This window comes from Manis javanica, chromosome 15 (assembly GCF_040802235.1).
Source record: "Manis javanica isolate MJ-LG chromosome 15, MJ_LKY, whole genome shotgun sequence".
Taxonomy (NCBI): domain Eukaryota; kingdom Metazoa; phylum Chordata; class Mammalia; order Pholidota; family Manidae; genus Manis; species Manis javanica.
The window spans coordinates 10,375,721-10,390,543 of NC_133170.1; positions in this window are offsets into that span (position 1 = coordinate 10,375,721).

Below are 14,823 nucleotides of genomic sequence, written 5' to 3' on the forward strand. Positions count from 1 at the left end.
TGAGATAATTTGACCAAAGTATACCAAAAAAGTTTCAATGTGACAATCAATAAGAGACACAAGTAAGATGTGACAGTGACTGCATGAAAATCAGTCCCATCCATTGGAGAGGATCTGGAAGAGGCAATATTTGAAATGGGTGTTAAATTACAGACGAGAGCCAGGCATTTCCAGCCATGAATGCACGTTCCTGAGCCATTTCCTTCCTCTCTATTCTCTCTTGGTGCCATTCTGGGACTCATCGCCTTCCATCCAATGTGTAAAAGTTGGTATCCATTTCTCTCCTAATCTCTGTCTCTGGAACTACCTCAACCACTCCCAGATCTAAATCTCTAGCCTTGATGTTTTCCCCAAACTGCAGATTCAATTATCCCAGTGCCCCTGAGACGTCTCCTCCTCATGGCACCTCAAAAGCGTCACAGTGAGATTTGTCTCATATCCTCATCCTGGGTTTCTTATTCATGCTGGGGGTGCCCCTTTCTGCCTGGTCACCTCAGCCAGAATCCCCGGCTCATTCCTAATCCTTCTCCTCCGTCACTCCACACAATAAAGCCGCCCCCACTCCCATGGACTGTACCTCTGAAACACCTCTCAGCTCTCCTGTCATTCTGCCTTTCATTGTTACTGCCCTCAGGTTTTTTATCCTGACAACTGCCACATCCTGCCAACGGGTGTCCTGCTCCATCACCCTTTACCTTCAATCTATTCTCAATAGCATCTTCAGATTAAATTTTCTACAGTAAAACTGACACTGCTTACAACCCTTCCGGGGCCCAACTGCCATCTGGACTAATTAAAAATCTCTTGGTAGGCATACAAAGTCCTCCAGGATAGGCATTCTCTTACATTTCACTTTAGGCTCACCTGACCCAACCTCCTGCAGCCCTCGTGAATCCTTCACACCTGTGTGTCGCTGCCCTGCAGCATTCTCTACCTGAAATCCCACCTGCTCCTTTGTGCCTGGCTTTTTCTTTCCCAGTTTCTCTGCCTCATTCCTCCCAGGAGTCATTCTTCTGGAAAGGTTCTCTACCTACAGGTGCCCATAACGCCCCGTATGAACCCCTTTCACAGATTTAGTGCAAAGTTCTGCCGTCACTGCTTTATTCACCGGCTCTCCTGCAGACTGTGCATATCCTAGGCAAGACACCATGCTTCCAGGCATTTTTTTCAACAAATACTCATGAAGTGCTTATTAAACTAGGTCCCTGACTTAATCAGGTTTTTATTTTGATGGTGCATGTCTGTTTGGGGGTGGGGAGCACAGAGACAGTAAACAAAGTATGAAGACAATTTTAGATCCTGATAAAAAGCTATTCAGAAAATAAAACAGATGGAAAAGTGACCAGGGGATGGTGCCTTTTGGAGGAGGTGTCAGAAATCCAAATACTTCTCCAGCTGTGGGAAGATCTAGAGAAGTAAGTTGTAGGCAAAGGAATATCTGGTACAAAAGCCTAAGAAAGGATCCGTCATGCGGCACAGACCAAGCGACAGTGCAGATTGCTAGTGCGCAGTGAGCAGGTGGAGAGGAGGTGCAATGGGGACTAACAGATCTTGGAGAATTTACTTAGCTATTGATTAGTTACCTATTGCTGGGTAACAAATTATTACAAATGTAGTGGCTTAAACAACACAAGCGTATTATGTCATAGTCAGGTGAGTTAGAAGTCTGACCTGAGTCTCACAGAGCTGAAACCAAAGTGCTGGCAGGTGTCTTGCCAATGGGTTTCAGCCCCCGGGCAAGTTTGCTATGAATTTAATGTGACCAAAGAAATTGACAGCAAAACGTTCTTCGGGGTGAAAGGGTTTATTACCCGGCTTGTTCTCCTGGCAGTAGGTCGAGCACTAGCGTTTCTGCCTCCACACAGCCATCCTCCGGGCCTCTGTTCTCGGCGCTGCCACCACTCCAACCTCTGCTCTGCTCTCCTGCAGCCTTGCAGCCCTGCCACCGTGTCGTGCCCAGAGCGCTGGGCGGAGCTCTTTATATAGACTCAACAGCCATGTATTGCCCACAGGTGTGCAGTGAGCTAGTCAACCAGGGCCAGGTGAGAATCCTGGCCACAGGAGCTCTCATTTTATCCACAGCAGGGCAGCACTCCCCCCTGGAGAAGAATCCATTCCTTTGCCTTTCCAGTCTCCGGAGGCTGCCCATGTTCCTCGGTTCTCGTCCCCATCCCTCCATCATCAAAGCCAGCACTGGTGCATCTCCCTGACCATTTCATAATATTCTGACTCTCCCCAATCTCCTTCTTGCACTTTTAAGGACCCATGTGATCACACTGGGTCCACCTGGATCATCTCCCCATCTCAAGATCCTTAATTTAGTCACATCTGCAAAGTTCCTTTTGCCATGTAAGGAAATATTTATTCACAGGTTCCTGGGATTAGGACATGGACAGCTTAGGGAGCCCATTATTCTGCCTACTACAGCTTAGAAAGAAATTTAGACTTAATTCTAGTTGTAATAAATAACCACTTGAGAAATTCTATGCAAAAAATGTGATGTGAGCTGGGTTATGTTTTTGAGAATTCATTCTTCACATACGTGTAAGGTCCGTATAAGGGAAAGTAGAGGCAAAGAGACCATGCAGGAGTCTCTCCATAGACCCAGTGACAGATTGTGGATTTGACTGGCATGGTAGCAGTGCAGTTGCTGAAAACTGTCCAGATTTTACTTATATTTTAGTTATAGAAGAACGAGAACTTGCTGTTGTATTGGATGTAGAAAGTAATGAAAGAAGGACCGAGGATGAGTCCTAAACCTGGGGCCTAATCAACTGGTGTATGGTAGTGCCATTTGGCTGAGAATGGTGGAAAACAGAGGAGAAGTGGATAGATTTGGGGCAGATGGTAGGCGTTAAGATGGAACAGGCAGGAATGGCCATATCAACTTTAAGAAAACTGCAAAATATCCAGGAGGGATCATCAAGTGGGCTGTTGGATTTATGAGTCTGGAGCTTACAGGAGAAAACAGAGGTGGAAGCATAAATTTGGAAGTCATCAGCATAAAGATGACATTCAAGCCGTGAGCCTAGATGAGATCATCCAGGGAAAAAAAGTAAATACAGGAGAAGGCAGGAGCACATCCTGGAAGGCACAAATATTGACAGGCCTTATCCATCTTTATAGCCCCTGGCAAAGCGCAGCCGCTTGATAAATTGTTGATGAACACGGGACTAGCCATTATGAGAAATTAAGTTATATAAACATAACTAAATAAATTATTTTAAGAACAAAGGTAATAAATACTCAAAACTCATTGCTTCTGAATTACTTCACTAGCTTACTACTGTCTATGATCTTGAGGTTAGTTACATCTACTGCAGCTTCCAGCACCATTTTCAGGGACGCTGTGTTAGCTTGAAACTGGTTGTGGCGGGAGTATTTGTGCTGTGGAAGTTGGCAAACGCTACAGATTAGGGCTTGATTTATTATTTTTGACAATTGTTCTACTCAAGAAAGTGATAGAGAAGACGTTAATCATGAAGACTGGACTTAAAAGTGTGTCACGTCTGTCATCATTATATTGTGAATGGCACAAAAAACTGAAAAAAGATTTTTCCAGTCTGTGGACATTACTATCTGATTTAGTAAAGAAGTTGCTCATATCATTGATTAATGAGGTTCTAACAAATATCTCATTGTTTCACTTTCACCTTACTCATTATCATAAACAAAAATATCAACCAGCCTTCATGTTAGAATTACACTCATGAATTAATTGCAACCACAGGTTGGTAGGGATAAAAGAGTTTGGCAAGAATCAATAAGAGCATTCAGGGAGAGCCAACTGGCTCTATGGAATTTACAGGAGTAATATGTATTCCATTATTATGTGTAAATGTGTACTTTGCTGCACAGCTTTTAAAATAGTAAAATGTATAATAAACTATACACATACATGCACACGCACACACATTTTTCCTAGAGGGCCAGTTAAACATTTACCAGCACAACAGTCCTTACATCAAACCTAATAGACAGATGGTATTATATGCAGTATTAAAATTATTATATGACTATCTATTTATGGGAAGTGATTAAATATTCATAGCAAATTCATGATCAGTATTTTAAAATGTTGATAAATTATGTCATTTGGATTCCAGTAAAATTAAAATGGATCTGTCAAATATCATAAAACCTAGAGAGGTTGATGGCTATTGCTGTCCTTTATTTGCCAGAATTTATGCTGGATAATTGATATTTTTTTTATTCTTACACAGATGCTAAACATCATAGACACCTTAGAAAAACAAGAGTCTAAGAAACTGTCTCAGCTTTCTTAAAAGAGTTATTTGCTCATCAGCCCGTATTTGGTCCTGACTAAATAATCTAGGCTTCCATTGTGCAATATGATAGTTGGTAACTACACGTGACTATTAAAACTTAAATTCAAAATAGTAAAATTAAATAAAATTAAAAATTCAGTGCCTTAGTTAGATTAACCACATTTCAGTGACCCAGCTCTACACAGCTAATGGCTACCATACTGGACAGCACAGATGAGAGAAATTCGATCATCACAAAAATTCTGTTAGATAGCACCAACCTAGAAAATGCCTTCCACATAAAAGGGTCTCTACAATTATTCACTGGGTGATCAAATTAATTTTTTTTTTAAAGCCAAGAAGTTAAAAGAAATCAAGAATTTATTTTTCAGGAGAAACATCTGCCCCCTACCCCCCCACCAGCCCCAACATTGCATATTTGGATATATTTAGATGTTTAGTATCCAAAGTAGGGACTAATATTTTCTAAACATTTCCTATGCGTCAGACGTAGTTTCCGCCACCTTCACAACAGGTATATGATACCCTCACATTGTAAGTGAGGATGCTGAGGTTTACAGAAGCTCAGTATCTTGCCTTTCATGGTCAAACAGGCAGTGGCAAAACTTAGCTTCGTGCTCAGAGTTTCAGATGTTTGTTCTTGCACCACGAACCCTCCCTCCTGCAAACAAAAATCACAGAAGGTGAATAGAAATGTTCAATTTTTCTCTGGCTATTGGGGGTGCTGTCATAAAGAGAGATTGTGGACACTGGCTTGGCACTCACGATGCCTGCTTAGAATCCTGGGTCTGCTGTCTACTAACTGTGTGCCGTGGACAAATTACTTGCCCGTGTGCCTCAGTTTCCTCCTTTTATGAATGGCATCCCCAAAGTACCTATCTCAAAGGGTTGTTGGCAATTTAGTGAGTTACTACTTATAAAACACTAAAACAGAACGTGGAACAAAGTAGCATGGAATAAAAGTGTTGTTATTAGTAGGACAGATGGCATGAAGAAAAAATGTCAGTGTATCTCCCATGCCCAGGTAACAAAGTTTAAAACTTAATTCATCCATGTCATCCATTTAAGACCTGAACAAGGCTTGGACTTACGACAGAGCCCGGCTGACAGCATTTCCCCTCATTTGTGCACAAATATGGAACTGTGTGACCTCTCAGAGGAGCTGTCTGAAGAGTATGATTTAAAATCATAAGGTTCTGTCCAGTATTGCCCATTTCCAACTAGCACATGAAATAAAACTATCTCATTAACACACAATCACATTGCCAGGTCTGGCCCTCTGCTTTATTGTTATTCACCCATTAATAAAGGGGAGGATAATTGAAAGCAATAGGTTTACTTCTTGAATTTAAAATGTTACTTCATCTATCAATTATTTCCAAGTGATATTCTATGATACTCACAACTTTGACCAGGCAGCTCGAATAGGGAAAATACAGCTACCATTTCCTGCTCACCTACTATGTACAGGCATGTGTGGTCACCAGCTCATGCAACAATCAATCAGTCAGGGAGGCACTGCTCTCTCTGGGCTACATCTGAGAAAGCCGGTTCATTAATAACTTGTCTGGGCCACACAGCTAGTCAGGAAAAACCAGCCTGTGAACTCAGGTGCTCTTGATCCGAAAGCCAGAGCCCACGTCACTCCGCATAAGCAGGAACATGGAATAATACGAAACTGGACAAAAATGTGTGATGTGTCCATTTCATTACCTTCAGTACATCTGAAGCAGAATTTCTAACCATAATAAAAAACACAGACTCCAGGAAGGCATTAGTGTAGCTACGCCAGACTCACAATAGACTCAGAATTTGATCCACCAGCTCGCCACTAGCAATGCGGGTGTGTTAAGCAGGGGTGAACTCACACGCAGGCCTGCTAATGGCTTGCTATCACCAGGGCCGTGCGCCATGAGTGTAGTCGTATTTTGCACCCTGAGGATCAGGAAGACCCACACTTTTCAGTCTGAAGACATAATTAGGGAAACGGGACCTCTGTGTTTATGTAAGTATAAGTGCCGGGAATAAACGCAAAGCTGGCTTGGGGATGAGGGTCGAAGTGGTCCAGCTTATCAGGGGCGTGAATGACCACCCCTAGGCAAATGCCCCCGCAGCCGCAGCGTCTGCCCCAGGCCTGGGCCCTGCCTGCCACGTCTCGCTCCAGCTCTCTTTTGTCTGGCTTGTCCCCTCTGCGCCTACCAGTTCGGCATTCTGATGGATTGGCTTCACTGGCTCTCAGCCCTCCTACTTTGTTCCAGTCTGAGGCTTGACTCCTGCTTCCTGGCACAGTGCTCGCTTCTTTCCACACTCCTGGGAACCAGGCTCCTTGGCACTGCCCCAGGGCCCCCTCCTGCAGCCCACTCAGTCCAATAGACCTGGGAACACAGCTTTCAGGCTGAACTCCGCAGCCCTCCGCACTTCGGGCCCCTGGGGGCCGTGCCCTCGATGCCACCTCACCCACCCGTGCTCTCTGGAGCACCCGTGGGGCTCAGCTGGGCTGGCTCCAGCCCCCAAAGTCTCCTGACCCTGCTCAGCCCCACCGTGAAAGGAAAGGAAATTCTGTGAGCAAGAAACACCCACCTGCCAGGGCTGTGAGGGGGCCAAACTGGCAGAGTGTACTGCCTCCTGGGCACAGAACATGTCATCCCGGCCCAGTGACCCACAGCAGGGCTGCATGGTGCCACTGCTGCACGACTGCCCCTCCCAGCCTCTGGGGTCCGGCCAGCCAGGGGCACTTTACGGTCCTTTGGGCTACCTACTTCCTAATCTGCAAATGCCCACTGAGGCCAGGAAAGGTCTATGCAGGAGCCCAGGGGCAGTGAGGGCCCTCTGGCCCATCAGAGCCGCCCCGGCACATCGAAGCCCTAGAAGGAGGCTGGGAGGGCAGGAGCCAACCTACTCCCCACCTACGGCAGCTATGAGGAAGCCTTCAGATACTAGGCGGCTGGTCATGACTTGTCATTCAAGCCTTTTCCTGGAACAAGGTTTCAGTTCACAGGCAGTTTGGAGGAGCACCGCCAGGAGTCATTCAAAAAGCCATGGCGTATCTTCTCTGTGTTAACCCTGCTCGGGGCACTGGGGACACAGCAGCGAACGATTCAGGTGTCTGTCATCACGGGGCTTCAAGCTGGTGGGGGATACAGACTCTGAAAGGCCCTCTGAATCTTTCAAACAGTACAGATGCTAGAGAGAATTAAACGGTACAAAGGAGCACACAGAGGGAGGAAACGAATCTGTTCTAGGAATCCAGAGAAAGTGACGGTTCAGATGCCACTTGAAGGATGAGTAGGAGGGAGAGGGCTGCAGGCAGGTGGGGAAGTGGGGAAAAGGTTTCCCATCTCCTGGTCTAGCAGGAGTAAAGAGCAGAGTGTACTAGAAAAATAAAAATGGGAAGAAAGCTGGTATCACGGAGTATTACACTGCAATACGGGAAGAACAGGAGAGAAATGAGAGAGGCAGGCAAGGTGCCAAATCACAGACAGTGTCTCTCAGGCCACTGAAGAGTCTTTATTTTCATTTCACTTAAGGCAAACAAAGAGTTTTGACCAAGGGAATGACACGGACAGAAAGGTCACTGTGGTCATAATACAGGACTGAACTAGGTGTGGTGGAGGGAGAAGGCAGGTGCATACAGGTGGACTCAGAGGGTGAGATGTCTTGTTGTCAACTCGACATTGGCCCCACTGCCTTTGACATTGGCCCTCATCACAGGCGAGGAGCTTGAGAATGACATTTTTCACTGTCCCTTGCCCACAGGGTTTCAGCTTTGATTGTGCCAACAAGAGGCTCTTGTGCAAGATGTCGAAGAGGAAGAGGCACACCATATTTCTCCGGTGGCAGCTGTGTGTGGGTGTGAGGTTTACGGAGGCTTCCAGAGAAGTTCTGGCAGGTCAGCCTCTGCAGCAAGGCAGGCAGCTGAGCTCCACGACACTCGGATTTCCCCGAACCTTCTGATAATCAAGATTTCCTGAAAGTCAGCAGCCGTTTTTCCCAGCCTCCAGTACCCTCGCTTATGTATCCAAAGCTTGTGTGCTTTTAATCCTGTTAAATCCCTCCTACCTGAAAAATCTAGAGGGGTGTCTGTTTTCCTTACTAAACCCCAACTGTTAAAGGCAGTTCTTACAGCACCAAGGGGGTGAGAGATTATGGGGACTTGGTCAAGACTATAGGCAGCAAGGATGGGAAAAAAAGAGGATGAAGTAAATGTGTATTTAAGAAGTAGAATCAGCAGGACATTATTATTAATTGTATCAGGGGAGTGAAGGAGAGAGGAAGGGGTCAAGAATGACCACCAAGTTTTTGGTTTAAGGTCAGGCAGTCTTGCTATCCAGTCCATGTAGCTGGAAAGCATGTGGACATCGCACCGCCCCGGGTTCCCATCCCAGCCAGGCCCATTTCCAGACGGAAGGGCTGAAGCCAAAGAAGACGAAGGACGTCAACAGCATGATGGTGAGGAAGATGTGTGCCCTCTTGTAGGACATGAAAATCTGTACCCTGGGGATTACAAGCTGCTGCAATGAGTTCTCTTTTCCAAAACTGTTTTAGCCTGCTGTGGAGCAGAGGAAATTAATTATGCCAAGCTCTGTCCAAATGTCTCCCTAAAAGGAACCTGCTAGGGCCATGGTCAGGCAGCTGGGGTCAGGGCTAAGAGGCTGGGATGGAGCAGGAGCTTCTTACCCGAGACCACAGAGGGTGTGGAGCCCAAGCAGGAACACCAAGGTTTAATCCATGCAGCAAAGTTCAGATTCAAATACCAAAGAGAGAAAGTTCAAGCACAAGCCACAACGAGAGAGGATCTCAATATGTGTCAGGGGAGAGGATGACATCACAGACTGAGCAGCTTAAAAGCACATAAAGTGAAGCTGTATATGCCCGAGGGGGGCCAGTCCCACCAACACCCTGGAGTGGGGGCACAGCAGGGAAGGGTAGCGGTGGGAGACATAGCTTAGTGGAGTGGGGCAGATGGCATCTTCCTTGCCCCTCTCCATCCAGGGATGTTCTGGTTACAGCAGGGCAATGGTTACCCACAGACTGAGGTCACTGACTACCCTTTCTGGATTGAATGCTGAAGAGTGTCTCAAATGCACCAAAGAGAAGGAATCTGAGTACTGCCTTTGGAACATGAAATGGCTTTAGGATAATTATTCAGCTTTCTTAGTGACTTCTCCTCTTTGAGAAGTTATGTTCTGTTAGATTGTAAGGCCAGGGAGGACAAGTTTCAATACTGACTCCCTAGTGCCCGTGACAGTGCACAGCATCTATAAGCATAGTACATGTTCCAGTGGGCTAACTATAACCTTTACCCACGTGTGTCTGGGGAAACACTCACACTTGCAACCCAAATGCCAGGGTACCACTCTACAGTGAGAATGGTATCGAGAATGCCCCCTTCCATCATCTTCCTCATCTCTCAACAACTCTGAACAGCCTCTGGCAACGGCTCTCATAATGTGAAGAGGCTTTATCAAGGGAGACACCCAGGCTGAGAGGAGAAGGTGGTTCTTAGAACCCTAGACTCCTGACAGTGACAACACCCAGTAGCACATGTCAGGCCATAGGTTCCCCACTGCCTGACTCTGCTATTTAGTACATGGCAAAGACAAGTTACCTGAAGTCTTTAAAGCTTAGTCCATCCATCTATAAAGTGAGTTAGTGATGCCCAGTCCAAAGAACTGAGAGAATGAAATAATGTTTGTAAGACACCTTCCTTAGTGCTCCAGAGATGCACTCTTAGAGTTCACCTCCCATTTCCAGCCTAGGCGACTGGCCACTCTGCTTGGATTCTACTGCAGCACCTATCTCTTCTCTCCTCCCCCATCTTCTCCAGAACCCATCTCAATTATAAAACTCTTCTCCTCACCTTCTGACCCTACATCAATGTGGCTCGAAGTAGATGAAGAGCAAAATCCTAGCTACGTGCAGGTGGGAACACGCAGAGTTCACTTCTGCTGGAAGTTGCTCTCTTCAAGCCAAATGCCAGGGGCAGAAGGCAGAGACAGAACAGCCAGAGGGCAGATGCTACTACATGAAAAGGAAGACAAACATTTCCCAGAAAACACGCAGCTGCAAACTGCATTCTATGGGAAGATGAGCAAACCCTGCTAGATTCCCTCCCTAAGCAGATTTCTGCATTATTAGAACTTTAAGATACAGATGTTAAAGAGCATGTTCTTAAGGAGTTAATTACATTTGAGCAATTGCAGATGGAAAGATTGAAAATTTTCTGAAATTGGTATTAAATATGTTCATACACTAAAGGACACTGCCAACACATGTGGCATAGTAAAGAAAAAAGATCCACTGATGAAAAGAAGAGGAGGACCTGAACAAGCCATTTCCTTTAGTCAGACCACCATAGAGTTGGCTGGTGCCAATCCAATATCCGTTCTCCGCTCCTCCTTTACTAAAAGAACTCCTATATTGTTTGGTATAGCCTCAGCTAGAAAACTCTATTTCTAGTTCCCTTCTAATAGGATTAGACATAAGGTGTAAGCATAAGTCATTGGGTGGAGCTTATAAGAAAAGCTCTTCATAGGAGACTTACTCAGCTAGTAGACACCCTCTTATTCTTCCCTGCAGGAGCTCCAGCAGCCATCTTATGACCATGAGGCAATCCTGAGGATGGAAAGAAGCTAATGGAGAGTAGAGTAGAAAAGCAGAAGTCTAGGACACTGGCAACACTGTTACTACTTCACATTACCTCTAATCCTTTCCTCCAGACTTCCTTTATGTGACTGACAAAAGGAATTCCTAATATATTTAACTTGCTGTTACTTTAGCTGAAATACAGTTCTGATGCTCACACCTAGCCTATATTTCCATCAGTTTCCTTATGAATGAGAATTATAAATTAATATCAAAACCACATTACTTCTTTTGGTAATTATATGTGATTTCTTGCTGTAAGTTCACCTTTGAATAAAATTTATACCAAGAGTTCTAATTCTAGGTGTATGTTAAATCCTCCTTAACTTAGCTTTTTGTTGCCTTTATAAAATACTACACTCTGTTATAGATAGCTCTCTGCACTGGGTGGATACCATCTGAAAACTGATTCAAGAACCATGCCTATCATGGGGAGGTAAGATAAGTGGCTGTTCAGCACATCTTACTGCTATTTGTATTCACAGTGCATGAACATGTATCTCTTGGAAGACTTGCTACAGATTTTCATCAGCAGTAACAAGGGAAATACAGGAATTAAAAGACCCCCTCTTCATGCAGCCTCTTTGGATTCTACTATCCAGCCAGTTCAGGATACTCCAGAGAAAGGTGGGGACTACTTTATAGGAAACCTTATGGACTTTTTATCTGCTCCTCACTCTTTCTGGTCTCAGTCAGTATGAGAAACACATGGGCACTGGGAGGGAACAGGAAGATACTTAGAGAAGAACCCGGGGGATCCCCCTGCAGTTGTCTTAGGTTTGGTTCTCTCCTACTTGTCTTTTGTATGCAAGAAATCCAGGAATTTTGAGCATAGTAAATTTAGGACCATCCCCATGAATGTTTGTGATAACCACATAAATACAAAAACCACACATGATTTCAGCAGTAGCATAATTCATTTCCTCTACTAAATATCACCTGTGCCTTGATGCTATGCAAAGACTAGTAAGTATATACATTTCTTGAGCAGTGTTACATAAATATAAAATATGATTCATGTATGTGTTTGCAACCACAAAGACACATTAATCGGTAGTCTACAGAAAGACTTAAGTTCTTTTACAAATTAGATAGGGACACTTGTGCCATTTCCGCTAATTCACTGAGTATGCAACTGGAAAACCCAGCCTTCTATTCTGGGATTTTAAATCTGGTACCTTCAGCAAATAGCATTATCAATATTTTAAAGTTGTATTTAGCTTCTGGTGAATAGTGGTGGGGTTTCCCTCCCTCCTAAGACCTTTCTACAAGGCGGCCTGTTTCCCACAGAATACCTGACAACACTAGCCCTTCTCCTAGGGGAGCTTTGTGCATGGCCCAGAGAAGGGGTTCTGAGGGAAGTCTTCATATATCCCTGATCTCTCATCCGACTCTACCTTCCACCCCCTGCCACCAACCCTGCTTTAATTTTACCATCAACCCTAAACTTTTTCTTTGAAATTTGTATGGACTCTGTTTACTGGGGTACATTCCCCTTTTTGATGTACAATGATGTAGAATGACCGTAAGTGCTTGCCCACCACCACCACCCAAAACAGACAACTACGAAAGCCATCTGTGCCCCCAAGGGGGCATTTCCACAGCAATGCAGGCAGAAGTCACCACGATCCTGGGTAAATTGGGGCCTTTAAGGCCATCAGAGGTGCATAGGTAGTTTAAATCAGAACCAGGGACCCCAAACACCCCTGTCACCTTTCCTGGAGAGCTGTAGGGATACAGAGCCCTAAAAAGGCAGAAAAGCCTCTCTTCTCCATGGAAACTTTAATCCTCTCAGAAGAGTTCTGTTTCTGTTGGAAATCCAAGACTTTGCAAGCAAACATGGTAAGAACTTCCAAAGTGACAAGGGGAATGTAAGGAGTGTAGGGTGAGAATCCTTGGGTGGAGGTGAGGGGAGGAGAACTAAAACAAGTGATCCCTTTCATTAGTCTCTGCGGGTAGTGATTTCCCTACTTACCCTAAGAAACGCAGTGGAAGCAGCTTCTCCCTCATCTATTAAAAGAAGAAGATGGTATCTTCAGCTGAACAGGCATCATGAACTTTAATTATAGGCCCAAAGGGGCTTTAAGCTCATCTTGTATCTCCTTGGCGTTCAGCAGGACAGCTTTAAACTTTCCTAAAAAGATGAGTCCACCTATTTTTAAATATACCCAAAGAGGGCATTCTGGTCTTCTGTTCCTTTGTTAGATGGGGGAATTCTTTTTGCCTTTGTAACCTCTCCACAGGTGAACTTTTCCTATTACTAACCAGGTTTGCTCAGTGGAAATGGTGAACAGCCGGTCACCTTTAGCCTTTCCTAAACTGTACTTCTGTCTGTCAATCTACATGAAATTATAACAATTAATTAGATTCTTGAGTTTAAACTCAATAAATTTGGAGCTAGATGAAATCAATATGGAGCTAGATGCCAAGTGAATCACTCATGAACAGAAGAGTGCCACCCTTTTTCTCAAACCTTTTCATTTCTCCGACATCAATTCCAGTGCTAGCATCTCTCCACTCCCCATTTCTCTTCCAACACTGCCCACAAGCATTCTCTCTCTCTTTCACGCACACACACACCAAATGTGCACACTCACACTGGTAAATTTTAAACATCCCTTAAACAGCCAGTTAACATTTAGACCTTGGCTCTCAGTGTTCACAACAAGGGACGATAGTTAAGGGCATACATAGACTCTGGAACCCACTGTCTATACATAAACCCTCATTCTGGGACCATATGCGTATTTTTGTAATCTCCCTATACATGTGTTTTCTCGCCCATATAATGGATATATAGTATAACAGCATCTACCTTATAAGGTAGTGGAAAGGATTAATAAGTTAATACATGAAATGCCCTTAGAATGGTGTCTAATTGTAAATGCTATATAGTTGTTAGCTATTGTTATACCCTCCTTGCAGCAAAGGGATTTGGAGGCATGAAACTATGCCCAATATTCCACAAGGCAAGAATTTGAGAAAGAAAAGGAGTAGGACTCAAGTTTAAGGGAAGCGGAGAAGCAAGAAGAGTCATCAAGTTGGAAGATTAAAGAAAAAAGGCAAAAAGCAAATAAGGAAAAAACTACAAAGAGCAACTGCAGACATTTTTACAGGGAAAAGTAGGAAGAGAAAAACATAAGGGAAAAGGAAAAGGGAAAGAAGTGAAGAGGTGGGCATGAAAAGAAGGAGAGAAGAAGAAAAGAGGACTGGAAATAACACAGGAGACAAGTAATTAGAAAAGACTCCTTTTGCAGCTGAGCTGGGTTTTAGAAAAAGAAAGGAGTGGAAGAGAAAACAAAAATATTAAGACACAGAAGTAGGGAAGTTTGGGGACAGAGGGATGGGGGAGAGCAGGTAAAAGTGGTAACACACAGGGCTTCATTTGCACCGATGGGCCTCTGACCTTAAATGATGGGAAGTTTACATCCTAAATGAACACACCCATGATCCACCAGGCTTCTATCCCCACCCCTGCTGTAACTGGCTTCGGAATCAGCTCCAGACCTGGTCCCTAAGGTTTGCCCTGATCAGAGGTCTGCGCTGTGTCTTGTCTGGTCTACTGACAAAGCCAAGATGCAGTGGTCCAGCCTTCATTTCATTTTCACTAGATACTCTGGCCATGCTTTTCAAGTGATTATTTAACTCTGGAGCAAATATTTAAACCCCTTTTCTACTCCAAACATCCTATTAGGGGAGCTGATATCTTGTAGGGGTTTTTTTTGTGTGGGGGGGGGGCTATTTTTTTTCATTCAATTTATCAGCATCCTTTCCAACCCTGTGTGTGTGTATGTGTGTGTGTGTGTGTGTGTGTGTGTGTTGTCAATTCAGAACAAGAGAACAGAATGACACAGGAATATGCCGCTTTTAGGGCTCCACACTGGCCTCC